A 17794-nucleotide genomic window follows, 5' to 3' on the forward strand; every position below is an offset into this window, starting at 1 on the left:
GACTTGGAACTATATTGCCATTCCTTCACATTGCAATTTCTCCCAGCAAATGCCTCAGTGATACTGGCAATACATGTTTAAGAGAAAATATTCAAACAATATGGATAGATCAAAATCCTGGAACACCCTTCCTAACAGCACTATGGGTGTACCTACACCACAAGGACTGCAGCGGTTTAAGAAGGTGACTCAGCACCACCTTCTCAAGGGAAATTAGGGATGGGCAATAAATGCTGGCCTTGCCAGTGATGCCACATCCCATGAAAGCATAAAGAAGTTAAACTATTAGGAAGCATTTGAATTAAGTATAACATCACTATATCTATCTACCCATATTGTTTGAATATTTTCTCTTATACAACGTGTTGCCAGCATCACTGAGGTATCTGCTGGGAGAAAGTGCAGCGTGTAACAGAGTAATGGAGCTGGATTAACATGAGTGGAGTTATGATTATTAGCCCTGGTTGATTGTGTCACTTCAGCTTTGTGTGTTAATTTAGTTCCCTTGCCCTGTTTGGTTGATCCTCCTGGTCAGTTCCCTTGGTGATGCCACCAGATCTCAATGTTTAAAATACAAATACTTCAAAAAGAAATAGACAGGAAAACACAAAAGGATGTTAAGGTGACATCACTAGAACAGATGAATGGGTCATTATCTCATTGCTGCTTGTTGGACCTTCCTGTGTGCAATTGGCTTCTGCCTTTCACAATAGTGACTACACTTCAAAAGTACTTAATTGGCTGTAAAGCACTTTAGAACATCCTGAGGTCATGAAATGTTTGAATCAATGTAAATTCTTTCTTTTTAATCAAAATTCTTTTGACTATTTAATTTGTAAAGGGGCTGTCTAGTTGAAAGAAATAGGGGAGGATTTTAAGGACCCGCTGGGGCCTGGATAAGAGATGGGTAGGCACTAAGAATAACGCTGCCAGCCAGCGTGCCAGTTTGCTGCTCCATCCCGCCCGGCCATTTTCCCAAAGGTGGGAGGGGGGAGGTGGCAGGGCTACATGCCTGGAAGCGGCAGGTTGCCAATTCAGCTAATTAATAAACGCTTAAGGCCGACTGTTGGAGGCCGAGTGGGATTTTCCAGTTGGCCTTCAGATTCCCGGAGGCGGCAGGGAACAGTTTAGCTGCCTGGAGGCGGTCTCCCAGCAGCAGACCAGAGAAACTGAGGGAACAGCACTCCAGGCAGGCTTAAAGGCCTTCCCTGCCCGTCTGGGTGCAGTAGCAGCCACAGGTTGCCCTGTAGACGGATCACCCCCACACAGTGGTGGCTCGGCTGCTTAATCTGTTTTTTACTTTAAATTTAAAAAAGTTGGAGAGAACGCCATCTCCCTCACTGCAATGGCATCCTGCTGCTGCTTTCAAGATGGAGGGCCTCTGATTGGCCCTCCAGCTTTGAGGGCTCACCTGCCGTCCTTTGGACAGCAAGCCTGCCCTCTGGCCATTAGTTGGCCGCTCCAGGGAAAATCACAATAAAGGGGCTGTTTCCCACACAGTGAGGGATACTTGTGTGATGTCTTGGTGAGTGATAATATCAAATCAGCTTCTGCATGTAGCTATGGATGTGCAGGATTCATTTACCAGCTTCCCTTCCCTCCAAAATGGCTTTCAGGGTAGGACATAAACATCTGGGACATCACTTTCGAAGTAATAGACAACCATCTCCCAGATGTTCCCCTAAAGATGCTGGGGTGTGCATCCAAAGATATCAACCACTCAGTCTCTCCCCCAAGAAGCCATTTTTCACAGGTGATCCTGCATAGTGAATTTTGGCAGCTCACCTGTTCAGAGAGGGCAGCTAAGTCTTGTGCTTGCCTGATGTTCTACCATGCACTTTCCATTGCACGCTACTGGACAACCATTAGGAGTGGAAACCATAGCTGTTTTTCCCCATTCCTATCCCAGGGGCACTGAGGCCAATTACAGCTCCCATGTGCCCAGCTGAGATCACAGAATGATGGCCGAGATTTTGAAGTCAGCAGCAAAGTGAGGGTGTTTGCTGCTGCCCTTGAAGAAAGCTGCCCACAAAGATCTAGCCATCTCTGTGGTGAGAATTTCCCCCTTTCCCAGGGCAGTTTAAATCTGGCGCCAAATCTGGTGCAGCAGCAGCAATGTCAACTAGCAAGTCAGCAACCAATCAAATTCAAGTATTCACATACAGTAAACCAAGAGATTAAAAGCACTAAAAATCAATTCTATTTTAATTAAAATTTTTAGATAGTGAAATAAATGTATGACTGAATTAAGATAGAAGCTAAAATAAAGATAAATAGACTTTTAAAAAAGATTTTTTATGTTTTTAAAAGTATGTGGAATTTTTAATAATTGCAGAGAAATTTGGCTTTGCACAGATATAAAAGTAGCTTTTCAGGGCCAGTGAGGGTATTTAGCAGTGATGAGGAAGTTAGTATCCTGTTAAAAACCCAATTGCACCTTATTCAATTCTGATGAAAGGCCGTCGACCTGAAACGTTGGCCGGATTTTTTTCAAAATGTTGGTAAACCTGCTGCCAGGACCAAAAGTAGGAGCCAAGCCCATGCATTTGGGCGGTGGGATCCTGGGTGGCATTTTACCAGCCGGTGCCAGGACCACCGTCCAATTGAGGACACCGGCCTGCCACCCAGAGCTGCCGGCCCAATCAGAGAGATGGCAGCTCAGCGGCCTCGGCAGTGCCATCGACAGAGTTGGCCGCTGCTGAAGCTGCAGGAAGAAAAAGTGGGTGCCTCCATATTGAGTCCAGGTAAGTTTTTAAAAATTTAATGTGCAGGGGTCAGGCAGGCGAGCCCTGGTGACAGGAGGGGTGCACCCTCCAGCAGCATTAACAGAGTTGCAGGCGTGGCCATTGTTGCCCGGGCATCTCCACGGGCCATGGAGCAGCTATAATAGAAGCCCCGCCCCCTCACCAGGAACATGCTGGAAGGCCACCACGGTTTACTTGGTGGTCTCCCCATACGGTGTCCGCTCCCAACACTGGTAAAATGGCAGTGGAGGCAGGAAGTAATCGTTAGTTGGCTGCCCACCTCCAGTTGGCAGACAGCAATGCCGCTGAGGTTCCTGATGCTGAGAGCATTCTATGGTAGCTGGAAGACATTGGGCTCCCTTTCCGATGCCTACCACCACCATTTTATGAGGCTTTCCATCTCCCAGCCCATCTCCAGAGGGCTGGTAAAATTCAGCCTGTTAAATTTGTTTTTCCCTCCAGAAGCACAGCTAGATCTGCTGATTATTTCCAGCATTTGTTGCTTTTATTTCAGATTTCCAGCATCTGCGGTATTGTGCTTTTGTCTACCTCATTCAACAAGGTGTAACTTTTTCCAAGGTTTTCACAGCAAGACTAACAGCGTTAGAGTGGAAGTTCTCATCAGTTCATGATTGCAAGGGAGACAGCAGTCTGTGGGAACCTCGACAACACACCCTATGAAGTAGTATAGATTTAATGACAGCAACTTCTAGATTTCCACATTATCTGCACGTGTGGACTCCTGAAGTTGCTGTCAGTTTCAGTGGAGTAACAACAGTGAACACTGACAGTTTCGCCATCATTACTACAGTAAAATCCTGGCCAATAGACATTGCGTGGGGGTGTACATGCAGAATTTATTTTGAGAATTCAATTTCATTTTCAACTCTCAACTTTTGCAGAAGAAGCCAGAAAGCGACACTGTGAGAAATGGTAATGTGTTGCAGCTTCAGGTTACGAATGCTCATGTCAGTTAATGCTGAAAGATGTCTGTGTAGAATGGGCTTCAGAGCAAGGCCTACCCTCCTCTACCCTATGCAAGAAAGTCTGAGTTGCATAGGTACTAATCTGTTCATTTAGATTTGGGAGACTGTTCTTGCCAAGTGGATGTTGGACTTCAACCAGTTTTATCCTGCATCCAACCACCATCTGCTGCTACCAATTGCCGCTGTCAAATATTATTATAGATTCACTTTAAGACTCCGTGAATATCAATCAGCAGTTACTCGTCAATTGAGCCCCATTCAAACCCAGGCACAGGGTTGCGTAAGAGTACAGCAGGGGAAATCTCAATTCAAGAAACTGAATATTTCAAACAGCTACCACCCTTAATGCAGGCAGGAGAGCTCAGCTCATTGCAGTAGTGAAAACACAGCCTGGTGCAGCCAAGGTGAAGCAATGTCGTACTTTGTGTAAACAGAGTCCTTAACTGACTGGCAAACACAGTGAACTACAAATTCAACTAATCAGCATTCATTAAAGCCATGCTACACCACCTCTTAATGAATGACTTGTCAAATTCAGGTCAGTTTCATTAATTCAGAATTATCCAACCGCTGAGCGATCTTAGGCTGAAATAGAAACAAGAACCACATTTTTTTTTAATAAAAAATCTAAATAAACAAATCACTTCTAAGTGGAATTGATTTTTATTGAAATCAGCAATATATAAAGCAGAGAATTCAGTTTAAATCTCATAACCTCTTCTGGCACTGTCTTTAATTATGAGACTGTCTCGCTGTCTCTGTTAATGTGAACTGTAATTTGAAGCCAGTTCAACAAGTCAAAGCCTATCCCAAATAACAGTTATCATTTTTGTAGCTTCCACAAACCTGCACCTAACAATAGGCACTGGCTGTGTCAGCGATGTCTGCTATCTGGGATATCCTGAAGAAAAGGATCCTTTGAACTCACCCCTTTCTTTACAAAAGCTAATTTCCCCTCTCTCATCCTTAGGGTCTGTCTTCAAAATTAACAAATTGAGCCAAAACAGATAGCCCTTGGGTGGCTGGTCAGGTGAAATTGTCTTCCCATTTGAGGGTCCAGGTAGGTGAAATGAGGCCTTTACATTTCTTCACAAACTTTTCACAAGAGCATTTATGGAGATACGATGCTGTCAGCTCTCGAGCTGATAAATTTGAAATATTGCACAGGAATAAATAGAAAGTTTCAGTGCACTGCAATGCCCCACAGAGTAGTAGTGGTAATATGGGGCTTATTACCTCTAATATATCTGAAAATTTGTCACCTGTACAGTTTTTGAGTAGGTTGTTTGGGAATTGACAAAATGCAGACTGGGCACATGTCTATTGATTTTCCAAAGACTATCAGTACACTTATGATGGTAAGGTTTTCAATTCCTTTCCAGCTGCAGCAAAGAAGACATCTCAAGCAATGATTCCACCCAACCTTGCCCCTGCCCCTGCCAGCTCTTAACAAGGCATATTATGATCATTTGAAATAGGTCTGAGTTTAGCTTTTGAATTTAGTTTAGCACTTGGCTTTGTTAATAATGGGAGGAGCCAATCAGCAGGTATCTTCCATCACATACCACACCCTGTCTGCTAACGGGCAATCAGGATTGTAGAAACGAATGCTAGAGGCATATGGGCCAGAATTTTATATTGGGTGGGAGGCCTCGCCCACCAGCTGAAAAGTCGGGGACAGGCCCGCCTCCGCCGAGCCTGCAAACCACGCCGGGAGTTTTCACTCCTTAGGCCATTAATTGGCCTTGGGCGGGACTTCTGCCTCCCTGAGGCAGGAAGTCTCTCCTAATGGAGCTGCGCAGCCAATCAGCAGGCCGGCAGTTCTTAGTCCCAGCAGCGCCACCAGGAGAGGTGGTCATTGCTGGGACTACACCCAGCCAACAGAAGATAGAGGAAGGACGGCCCGGAACAACGGTAAGTTTTTGGGGCCTCACCGGGAACAATGGGCTGGGCCTCAGCAAGGCAAAGGAGATCGGTTGGGGGGGGTGGGGCGGTGGTGAGTGGTGTGCAATGGGGGTGGTGTGGTCTTCGGGGGTGGCCCTCCATGGGGTACAGGGTGCCCAATCAGGAGGATCCCCCCCAGCCTGCAACATGGCAGCCAGATTGTACCTGATGGTGTTCTTGGAGCCATTGCCATTTGCCCGTCACAGCTAAAATACCAGTGATAGTGGAAGGAGGCCCTTAAGTGGCAGTTAATTGGCCACTAAGGGCCTTGGTTGGCTTGGGGTGGGTGGACCATTTCTTGTTGCCGCCGCTTCGCAAAAAATTGCAGTGGGGGGGGGGCGGGAAGGCATTGGGAAACCCTCCCCCCACTCCCCCCCATGCCGCCTCCCACTCAATTTTACGCCCCCCTACCACCAGCCCTCTCATTGAGGGGGCCATAAAATTCCGGCCATGATAGCAATCAGGGTGGCTCTAATTCTTCATTCCTCCCACTTGGGATACCCTTCATTTCTATTTTGTGAGTGAGCTGAAATCTGTAACTCATCACAATGGGGGAGTGTTGGAAATATCACACCGTGACATTGTACATGAGCATCCAAACATACAGCTAGGCCAAGCTAATGAGTTTGCAATAATGGCAATTTGCAACCAAGCCAAGCAAAAAATCCTTGTGCTGAAGTTTGACAGACAGATAATTAACAATGGAAGCAGCCTGGGCCCAAAGCCCAGTTTCAGAAGTGTATGAAGAAGTGGCACACACCATCCAATTGGGATGTTTAATCCACTGGTCTTTTCCAGAAATGTGTTCCAGAATCTTTATCATCCAGTTAAAGTGAAGCCATGGAAAGACATGGAGGGCAGAAGACAGAGAATACACAATTAATTCGTAACACTCTCACCTCTGAGTCAGACTGTTGTGGGTTCAAGTCTCACCCCAAGACTTGAGCATAAAAATCTAGGCTGACACTCCAGTGCAGTACACAGGGAGTACTGCACTGGCGAAGGTGCCATCTTTCAGATGAGACATTAAACCGAGGTCCCCTCTGCTCTCTCAGTTGGATGAAAAAAACTTCATGACATTATTTCAAAGAGCAGCAGGGGAGTTAGCCCTGGTGCTCTGACCAATATTTATCCCTCTATCAACGTTATTAAAAAACAGATTATCTGGTCATTATCACATTGCCATTTGTGGCAGCTTGCTGTGCACAATTTGGCTGCTGCTTTTCCTACATTACAACAGTGACTACACTTCAAAAGTACTTTATTGGTTTTAAAGCACTTTGGTACTTCCTGAAATTGTGAAAGGCTTAATATAAATCCAAGTTTGTCTAAATGAGAGCTTTGTAATGTGGATATAATGTGTATCTGAGAGTATTAAATCTAAGAGCCTTATAATGAGTGTAGGGTAAATAGAAAATTTCAAACTAAAACTTAAAATTAGGATGACAGATCACAGAATTTTATAACTGAGAGGTTCATGTGCATAGGCTGACAAATAAATAGATGTTTCTTGTATAACAATAACACACTGTAGGATTCAGATGGCAATTGTCCTATTTTATCCTGTGTGTAACATAGTCTATCTGGTATTCTATCCTGTGTACATTGTACAGCAAGCTCGCCACTGGTATCAGACCCACTGGCCGTCCATGTCTCCGCTTTAAAGACGTCTGCAAACGCGACATGAAATCCTGTGACATTGATCACAAGTCGTGGGAGTCAGTTGCCAGCGTTCGCCAGAGCTGGCGGGCAGCCATAAAGACGGGGCTAAAGTGTGGCGAGTCGAAGAGACTTAGTAGTTGGCAGAAAACAAGACAGAGGCGCAAGGAGAGAGCCAACTGTGTAACAGCCCCGACAAACAAATTTCTTTGCAGCACCTGTGGAAGAGCCTGTCTCTCTAGAATTGGCCTTTATAGGCACTCCAGGCACTGCTTCACAAACCACTGACCACCTCCAGGCACTTATCCATTGTCTCTCGAGATAAGGAGGCCAAAAAAGAAGATAATGTAACCTACCTGTATGTCTTCCTGCATGTAATTCATTCTACTCTATTCACTGCTTACTATGCAGTGCACAACGGTTCTGGCCTGTGCATGAAACACGTCAGTCTTTGTGCTATCCTGTGTGTAACAGCTACAATCCAAGGACAATTCGATATAAAACATGCTGTGACCTGTGTGTCAGCCTTTTTTGTAACTTAGCCTAACCCATTCACAATCCTGTGTGTACAGTACTCTGCTTACAAACTACCCTGTGGCTACTTTCTTAAATTCCATTAGATGTTGTCTTAATAAAACTGTTTCTATCAATAATGTGCGAGATACTGAAAGACAGCAGACTAATGAGGTTGTGTCACGTGAATTGAACTGAAAAAAATATTGGATATTTACAGTAGAATAACTTCTAAATTAAAAGAATGTATTCAAAATTAATGTCCAGGCTCATGCACTAAGAAAGGCCACTTAGTAGGCTACTGGAGTCAACTCATATGTAAGTGTATCATGGCTTAGGTCACGCCTTTGAGACAGGATTAGTAAGAAGAATAAATAAAAATGGGGCAAAAACAAATGCTATGTGGCTCAAACAGGTGACTGCTACCAACTTGGTTCAATCCACTCTACAAAATGGTGACAGATCTAATAAGTGCCAAATTGGCACAGCCTTTGAATCAGAAGGTTGTGGTGTTAAGCCAGGAGCTGGCAATCTATCATAGACTGACATTGGTGTAGTACTGAGGCAGAGCTGCGTTGTCAAAAGGAGTGTCTTTTGAATGAGACCTTAAACTGAGGTTCTGTCTGCTCGGATCATTGCAAACGATCCCATGGCACTACTTGAAGAATAGCAGGGAGTTCTCTCGGTGTCCTCGCCAGCATTTATCTCTCAAACAACATAACAAAAAGCGGATTAACTGCTTGCCTATCTCAGCGTTGTTCATAGGATCTTGTTGTGTGCAAATTAGTAGCCACATTTTTCTACATAACCACAATGACAACACATCACAGTAATTTTGGGCAGCTTGATTTGTCTTGAGAACTTGTCTCTCACACTTGTGATACAGTTATCAATTGCAGTAATGTTCTTCTAATTCTTTTTGTCTTGCTATCTGCAACTTATGCTTTATGAGTATATTTTTGAATTCACCTCTAGTATTCTCCCCTCATCACACTACCTCTTGTGGTGTACAATTGTGTGGGCACATCGGTTAAGCTTGTTTACTATCTAGGCTCATACTTGTGTATCAACAGACTCTTCTATCATGGAGGGCATCACAGTTGAGTTTGATCCTGTGCTCACCTACTGTGCACAGACACATTCTTGGCAGCAGATGTCACTAGAAAGCAATTAGGAGCAAGAAACCTGACTGATATTCCCTCCTTCAACCCAGGACCCTGAAGCAAAGTTTCAGTGGTCCTACCAATACTCCGGTGGAGGGTAGGCAGCTCAGAACCGACCAAGAATTGAGCCTGGGATCTTCTGGTCCATTGTACGCTAGAGAGTTACCATTAGCCACCGGAACACTCTACTTTTCCCGCCCCTTCCAGATTCATCCTCCACAATATGTAAATAGTAATCAAAATCCACAGCACTGCAAGAGTTAAATTGTCAGGCGTAGTTGCTGGCTATGAAGAAACCAGCTGTTTTTAAAATCATGGGAACAAAAACGGGGTGGAGTGGGCCTTCTTTAGTATCCCCAGTCTAGTAGACAGAGGTCAAATAGATTAACTATGTGTGGCAGTGGTCACAGTCATTAACAAGTGGTTTATTGTGGCTTTTCCACTCAATTTACATGGGAGAGGATAAAGAAAATAGCCCTGCTCAGCAGGCTCCAGAAAATCTTGCAGCTAGCTCTCTCTTTGTGTCGGCGAGGTAAAGTGGGAGGAGTTGCTTTCCTGCAATTGTGTCGTTTCAGAAGTTGGATTCCAGCTCTCAGTCTGCTGCTGTCAAGACTCAGAGCGGCTGCTTTGCTGCTCCCACCTTGTTTCCACATTAGCAGTGTTTGTGTATTTCTTTTTCTTCCTCTCTTCTACTTCTCCACGATGACAGGAGAGTCAGCTGCATACCAGAGTCAGCTGGTAAGTAACCCCTCCCACCAGGGTCTTTTTGGGTACCAGGTTTCAGTCTATGTATCAGCCTCTTTATTGTGAGGAGGTGAGAGAGAGAGAGAAAGAGAAAGAAAAGGGCCGAGAGAAGGATTAGAAAAGACTTGCGACTGAATAGAGGCAGCCTGAGCTCAGTTTAAAAAGTACCTTGCCTCTGCAGCCGTCATGCCCTCAGTTCGATCTTGGTTTCTAGATAAATTTGCATGGTGCCTTTTCATTCAGAAAATATGGCAAGTGTTTAAGGTTTATATTATATTCAGTTGTTATTGACAGGTTATTTAAATACAATATTTCCTAGCTCCGTGTGTAGCTACAATAGTTTTACCTGAAAGGGAGGAAGACGCCAGCATAGGTAAATAAACTGTATATCTTTAATTTGATCCTTTTTTGTCTGTCGGAACTTGTAGTAATGCGGGGTATTTCTGTTAATACTCTCACGAAGTCTGTGTATTGATGAGAATGCATTATGTGGTTCCTTGTTAGGTGTGTTTTTTTTCCATTCTTGTCTGTTTCTCAATAGTTACTTAAGCTACACAATGAAGCTGAGTGGAAACATATGATTGCAGTCAGTTAATAATAGAATTTATTCTTCTTGGCTAATTATGACTCGCTGCTGTGTTAGATATCTATGGCTCTATTGACAAGATTCAGATTCTTCAAAATAAATTTGCTGCCTGCTCCATGTCCTGTTAGTGTGATTGCAGCTTGTAATGGGGCACAGTGAAAATTAGGCTGGGGTCGATGGGTTGTGGAGAGAGTCTAGTTCCAAACATTCATTTTAAGAGTGCGTGTTTTGAAAAAAATCTAATTTGCAAAACCATAAAAAAAAACACATTGTGAATTTGAATTTTTTGAAGAGAAAATCAGATGCAACTCAAAGGTCTCTTGCACCTTTTGAGGCTGAGACAGATGAGGGATGATGGCTGCTTCTGGTTGGATATTAGTGAAATGACTCACTGCAGAATGTGTGTGTTGTTCAAAATGTGTTTGTGGTTTACTGTACAAAAATGCAATATCTCTTCAAACATCTGGAAAAGAGTACTGTATGTTTTTTTAAAAACTTGCCTGCCCAAAACTGCTCTGCTGATTAACAGTGATAGTTACTTACCTTGCCCTCCTTCCAAAGTCATGTGGACTGCTAGGGCTTGCTCTGGCCTTGATGCCATAAGTAACTGGATATTATCTCCTTATGTGGCTCACAATGTTCCATCAAAACTTTTCTCATTGTGTGTGGCCTGTTTATTTTAATGCGCAGTACCTATTACATTTTTTTTTTGTTGCATGTGCTATCTCTAAAGGGGACAGCTTCTGAGGGGCTTACCCAGTATCTGTTGGGTTGCTGCGTGGCCGCACATGCGTGCAGATTAGAGGGAACATTGGTGGCTCAGTGTCAAATTTTGTTTGATAATGCTCCTGTGAAGCACCTTGGGAAGTTTTACTATGTTAAGGATGCTGTATAAATGGTTACGAAAGTGCCTGTTGTGTTATATATACTTTTTTGAGGATTCATTTTTGAAAGATTGAAGAAATGTTAAACTTTGGGGTTTTCAAAGGGGGGGTCGTGTAAAGGCCACTTAACTTTGTAAAAACAGTCCCTGGAAATGGTTTTTAAAAGGGACACTGAGAGGTCTTGTGAAGAAAACGAGCCTTCTGAGAAACCACCTGACTTCCAGCAACAACAAGCCTTTCTGGGAAATCACTTGACTTCCAGCTCAATAAACAACAGAGAACTTTGGACATCTGAAGAAGTTGTTTACAAAAAAGTGACAGGTCAAGATTGATGAAGGTCAAAAGGTTGATTTTCCTGTTGGTTTTGCTTTTGAATTGTTTTGAGTTGAGTTGAATTGTATAAAAGGGAGCGAACTTTCAAGGAGAGAATCCCCAAGGAAGGAGAAAAGACCACAACTCAGCTCAGCTTTCCAGCACCCCTCTCAAAGACCCAGAGAAGTCCACTGTATCAACTCATCTCATCTCCTGTCTTTGAAGAAAAGTCTGCTAAATTAAATCTCAATGCCGCCTGAGAAGAACTGTTCTAAAAGATCCCAGTGACCCGTCTCCATGTACTCGGAGGCTAGACTGTGTGCTAGTTTTGGAACAGAATATCTTATCTGCTGTTTCTTCAATAATGAGCAAGTATTCAGTCCAAGTTTTTTTTGTAACGGAGCTTTAAACAAAAATTCCTTTTCTTTTTCTGGTTAACCGGTGTATATATGTGTGTGTGAGGGGCTAAGGTAAGATGGGAACTTTAATATTTCAATCTGTGTTTATGCTTTACTTAATTACTGGTTAAGACTTGTTTTATAATCTGATTTTTTTGTTTATTAAAGAAACCTGGTTGGTGTATTTTATTCTGGGATAAAAATAGTCTATGATTAACCATATTGGTAAGTGGGGAAAACATTTAAATATATGTTGTGACCCATGGAGAAGTGGAAGTAGAATAAACAGTGCACTCCTGCCTCGGTCATAACATAAATGCAAGCTGTTGGTGTATTATCTTGTATACAGTATGTCTGTGGAATATGAAAGGAATGCTGAGCTAAATTTGGCCTTTCACACCATTTCAAGGCTGAAGCCAGTTGTAAATTCCCATTAGAGACAATGGGCGTTCCTGACATTGCTGGGCAGGAAAAGCATTAAATGGATTATCTGTTAATGTGGATTAAATTCAGAACACATGCTGGTCAGCAATGTATTATAAGGTGCTGAGGTAATCATGTCATAAGTATGAAACTTGACCAGTTTCTGAAGTTAGATACTATATTGAAGATTGAAACAACTCTCTGTATTAATTTTGATTTTCTTTCCTATTCTTCTGACAATCCCAAAGCTGCTGGAAACAGTTTCATGGGTACAATCCTCCATAACCTTGCCTGTGTGACAATTGTTTAATTAGGCTTGCATAAAATGAGTGGCAACAGGCTATTCTACCATGGAAGCATCATGGTCAAGCCTGTCTGATCCTCACTGACAGCACCAGTGGGTGTCACTGGATGGTGATCAAGCACAAGATTCTGGTTTATTTATTTTCCTCCTCCTTTCCCAGAAGTATTGGGGCCAGTTTCAATACCTGTCCCCTTCCACTTCCAATGCTAAGGCCAGTTAACTTGAGGCAAGCCAGGATCAAGCCAAAGGGTTGAAATCTGTGGTGTGCAGATGGCACGGAGTGTGTGGGGAGATTTATGCACCGAAACATTGCAAGTTGAACAGTGCCAAATCACAAACTTTATTGAGGCTTCACATGTAACTGAACTGTAGAAGATTCTGTAGCCAAGGTATACCTTTTTTAGGGAATATAAATGACAGGTGGGAGTGTTAAAAGTTGCGTGAAGGAACTTCCCCCAGTGGCTCAGTTCTGAAAGGCTCTGCAGTAGTAAGTCATATGGGCCCGAAGCTTTCAGATTCAATTCCTGACCTGTGTTGAGTTTGTTGATCTCATCCGAAGCAACAGTCATATTGCAATTCATTTCAGGATTGTAGGAAAGAAAGGAAAAGTGCCAGGTTTCCTGTTCAATGTTAGATAATGGAGTTCCTGAATTCTATGGAACTATATGCCAGTAACAGCTACCGAGTTTAGTGGGGCCAAAACTGTAAGATTAAAACATTGAAGGAGTTCAGGTGAGATTATAACATCAAACAGTTTTGAGTCACTTGTGGAGTTGTTTAAAATCTACGTTCCACAATCATTTTTTAATTACTATTGTTTTCCCCATGACTTTGCTCATGTTGGCTGAGGAGGAGGTGGGTTAGTGTTATCTGGCAGGTGAGGTTAGGGGTGTGTAAATATCAACAATACTATCAAAAGCTGTTCTTAGCCTGTGCTTGAATAGGGGATGTCAAAGCACCTGTTTCTCAGAGAAAATGGGATCGGGTTGATTATTTTGGTAGAATGTGATTACAGTGAAATTGAGGAGAAAGATTACTTAACATAACAAACTACAGCGCCATATGGAAAAGAAAACGACCATGATCCAAACAAGAAGAAACTTGACACACATGCTCAATGGACACAGTGTAGATAACGAGCACAATCAGTGTTATTCTAAATATGGAGCTTTTAGTTTGCGTAGGCAGCGAGGCCTGGACAACGTATGTCAGCCAAGAGCGACGTCTCAATTCATTCCATCTTCGCTGCCTCCGGAGGATACTTGGCATCATGTGGCAGGACCGTATCTCCAACACAGAAGTCCTCGAGGCGGCCAACATCCCCAGCTTGTACACACTACTGAGTCAGCGGCGCCTGAGATGGCTTGGCCATGTGAGCCGCATGGAAGATGGCAGGATCCCCAAAGACACATTGTACAGCGAGCTCGCCACTGGTATCAGACCCACCGGCCGTCCATGTCTCCGCTTCAAAGATGTCTGCAAACGCGACATGAAGTCCTGCGACATTGATCACAAGTCGTGGGAGTCAGTTGCCAGCGTTCGCCAGAGCTGGCGGGCAGTCATAAAGGCGGGGCTAAAGTGTGGCGAGTTGAAGAGACTTAGTAGTTGGCAGGAAAAAAGACAAAAGCGCAAGGGGAGAGCCAACTCTGTAACATCACTGACAAACAAATTTTTCTGCAGCACCTGTGGAAGAGCCTGTCACTCTAGAATTGGCCTTTATAGGCACTCCAGGCGCTGCTCCACACACCACTGACCACCTCCAGGCGCTTACCCAAAGAAAGTTTCCATACTACAGATATAAGATCAGAACACCAATTTGGACACTAGTTTAATTTAGCACCACTATTATGGATGCCAAGTGCCCCCTTCTTTACCAACCCCCCCCCCCCCCCCCACAAAACCACCTCTCATGACACAAAGAAGAACACTGTTTCAACTTGACAATGTTGAGTTAAGACTATAGGAAGGGAGAGTTTTACTATATAATAGCACACTATAAGAGTGAAATCACTCTGTTTTGGGGTTAATGACCTGCTAAGTGGATTAACTGTTAGTAAGTTGGTGAAATACCAATAATTGAATATTAGTGCATTTCCGTCCATGTTCTCAACATTACTTCCAGAGTCAAACCAAATGAACACGAATGTTACTGCAGGCCTTGTTTTTTGGCCTGTTAAGGGTGAATGTGTAAATCTGTTTTGGACTGTGGGTTGCTGTCTACATCATATAATGATGACACTGTATGCAGTTTTGGAACTTTCCGGTGAGAGGGTCCAAGTTGTTGCTCATGGGATTGTGGCAAATCTGTAACAGGAAGGAAAGGGCATGTGATGTGCAGTCCTACAGCTTACGCCTCATCCAAATGGTGTGAATCTTTCCATCTAATGACTTGCATAACAATATTTTAGAAGGGGATGAGTGGTTTCCTGCTGAGTTCCTCCTTTTATCTATGTCCACTGAAGGTGGTTCTTTCTGTACAGAAAATATAAATATACATTGAATATCTTGCACTGTATATTTTAGTGAGCAGCACAGCTTTATAGTCCTCTGCATATTTTGCTTGAATGTAAAGTACCTAATGGACAGAATGTTTGGGAGCCAAGGTAATTACATAATACATAGTAACAGCCACCTGTAAATGTAAATATATAGTCAGTCTTCAAACAATATCCTCTGCATGATGCTTTCTCTTTTATAGCTCCTACTGTACTAGTTCTCAACCATATTGAATATCTCTCCTTTCGTGCTGCATTTGCTGGGTTATGTATACTAAGACCTCACAAATTTGTCTGAGACCTGTAACTTACTACTTATTTGTCATCAGTGTTCTATTCCAGAAAGCCAGTTGAAGAACTGGAGCCAATTTTTACACTTTTTAAAAAATATATTTATTTACTGAGTTACACATTATAAGCATACATCTCCTAACTCCACGACAACACTTTTAGGCTGTGTCTATTTGTTAGGGGCTCAAGTGAAGCTCCAGTTAATGCATACAATTAAACACCATTAACAATCAGTGCCTGCATACATAAACGTTGGCCTTCATCTTTGGCTGGCTATGTTTGTTCACACTCATTTCCATCATGGTATTTTTCTTCATGTGTGTCATGTTTTTCCACCCTCTATATTGACCTCCCATGTTCTTCCATAGCTTTTTTTTTGGGCTTGCCCCTCTTTCTGTAGGCAGCACTTTGCTGTGCCCTCACATTGTCTACTATGATCTGGACTTGTACAAATAGTGACTTATGCCTTCAGGCACTCTACCTCCATTTCTCGTAGAATCCATACACACTACAGTAGAAATTGGTCCACAGTGCACTATTCATGCCAGTTAAATCAATTGACTATTCAGCTACTTAACTGCATTCTTGCATACGCTTTATGATTTGACCACTCAGTTTGGCATTAACATTAGTGCACTCAAATGCATTCGAGTTCAGAAAGTTGTGCATTTCTGGCAGTGTGTTTATATTTAAAAAAAGAAAGGGTAAAATTATTAACTCTGTAGTGTATAGCCTGTATTAAGAGTAAGTTCATTTCCAATGTGTTACTGGGTATAGCATTCCTGCATATTTCATAAACAATGGTTAAAATTAGGAGAATCATTAATTTAAATTGTTACAAACATGCTATTTTCTTTAATCTCTAAATCTTGCCCTGTTGTCATACTTTGTTGAATTTGTACAGTGTTTTTTAAGAATCTGCATCTGATTCCATGTTATCCTTTATTCTCTGAATACTAAATGCTCTCATTGTCCAGTTAAATACAGTTTTATTTTGAGTGGGTTTTTGAACTATATGGGAAAAGCTAGCCAGCAATTATAATGCAGTAGAAAAAAGTAGTCATGGCATTAATGGGAATTCTTGAATTTCACAGGAAAAAGTATCTGAATAGAAAACAAAGGCACCATCCATGGTTTTCATCTTTTCCTCTTTCTGTGTGCTACCCTTTTGACATGGGGTCAGCTTTCACATTTATGCTGACGCCACTCATATCTACTTCTGTGTCACTATCCTTGATTTGAAGAGCACCATTGTGTTGTCTGACTACTTATCTGGCATCAGTTCATGGATGAGCAAGAACCTTCTTCAACCTGACATCCTGTTCAGTTCCCACCAAAACTTCCACAGCTTGGCCCCTGATTCTAGTCTCTCTCCCTGGTTCACTCAAGCTGAACCTGACCATTCACAACCTTGATGTTCTGTTTGACACTGAGCTGAGCTTCAAACCCCAAATCCTAGCCACCATCAAGATCACCTATTTCCACTTTTGAAACATTGCTGCCTTTACTCTTGGGTCTCATCCACTACCATTAAAACTCTTATTCACACTCTTATCAGTTTGATGCTATCCTTGCTAGCCTCCAGAGAACCACCTTTATAAACTGCAGTTAGTCACAAATCTCTCCATTCTCATTCTTGCCATTACTGAGTCCTTTTATCTGTATCACTCCCATCCTCGGCAAACATCATTACGTCCCCATTCACCAACATATAGAATTCAAGATTCCTCATCCTTGTCAACAAATCTGACCATAATCCTGTCCTTCCCTACTTCTATAACCTTCTCAAGCCCTACAAGTTTCAGTAAGAACAGACGATGGTAAAAGAGGGGGGGGTGTGGCATTGTTAATCAAGGAGAGTATTACAGCGACAGAGAGGACGTTTGAGGACTCGTCTACTGAGGTAGTATGGGCCGAGGTTAGAAACAGGAGAGGTGAGGTTACTCTGTTGGGAGTCTTTTATAGACCTCCGAATAGTTCCAGAGATGTAGAGGAAAGGATAGCGAAGATGATTCTCGACAGGGGCGAGAGTAACAGGGTAGTTGTGATGGGGGACTTGAACTTTCCAAATATCGACTGGAAATACTATAGTTCGAGTACTTTTAGATGGGTCAGTTTTTGTCCAGTGTGTGCAGGAGGGTTTTCTGACACAGTATGTAGACAGGCCAACCAGGGGCGATGCCACATTGGATTTGGTACTGGGAAATGAACCCGGCCAGGTGTTAGATTTAGATGTAGGTGAGCACTTTGGTGATAGTGATCACAATTCGGTTAGGTTTACCTTAGCGATGGGCAGGGACAGGTATATACCGCAGGGCAAGAATTATAGCTGGGGGAAAGGAAATTAT

The 17794-nt window shown here is 42.9% G+C and overlaps 1 protein-coding gene across 4 annotated transcripts in view; it reads left to right on the plus strand.

Annotated features, from left to right (window-relative positions):
* Window positions 1-17794, plus strand: part of LOC137377884 (probable E3 ubiquitin-protein ligase MID2) — a 318774-nt gene that overhangs the window by 104922 nt on the left and 196058 nt on the right. The window contains exon 1 of one of the 4 annotated variants that reach the window (XM_068047961.1): window positions 9629-9747. The exons of the other annotated variants lie outside the window; for them this stretch is intronic. The gene's annotated coding sequence lies outside the window, so the exon portion shown is untranslated. Of the gene's footprint in view, window positions 1-9628; window positions 9748-17794 lie in introns of those variants that run through there. 4 annotated transcript variants of the gene reach the window in all.

The sequence above is a fragment of the Heterodontus francisci genome, chromosome 15 (genome assembly GCF_036365525.1).
Source record: "Heterodontus francisci isolate sHetFra1 chromosome 15, sHetFra1.hap1, whole genome shotgun sequence".
In the NCBI taxonomy this organism is placed as follows: Eukaryota; Metazoa; Chordata; class Chondrichthyes; order Heterodontiformes; family Heterodontidae; genus Heterodontus; species Heterodontus francisci.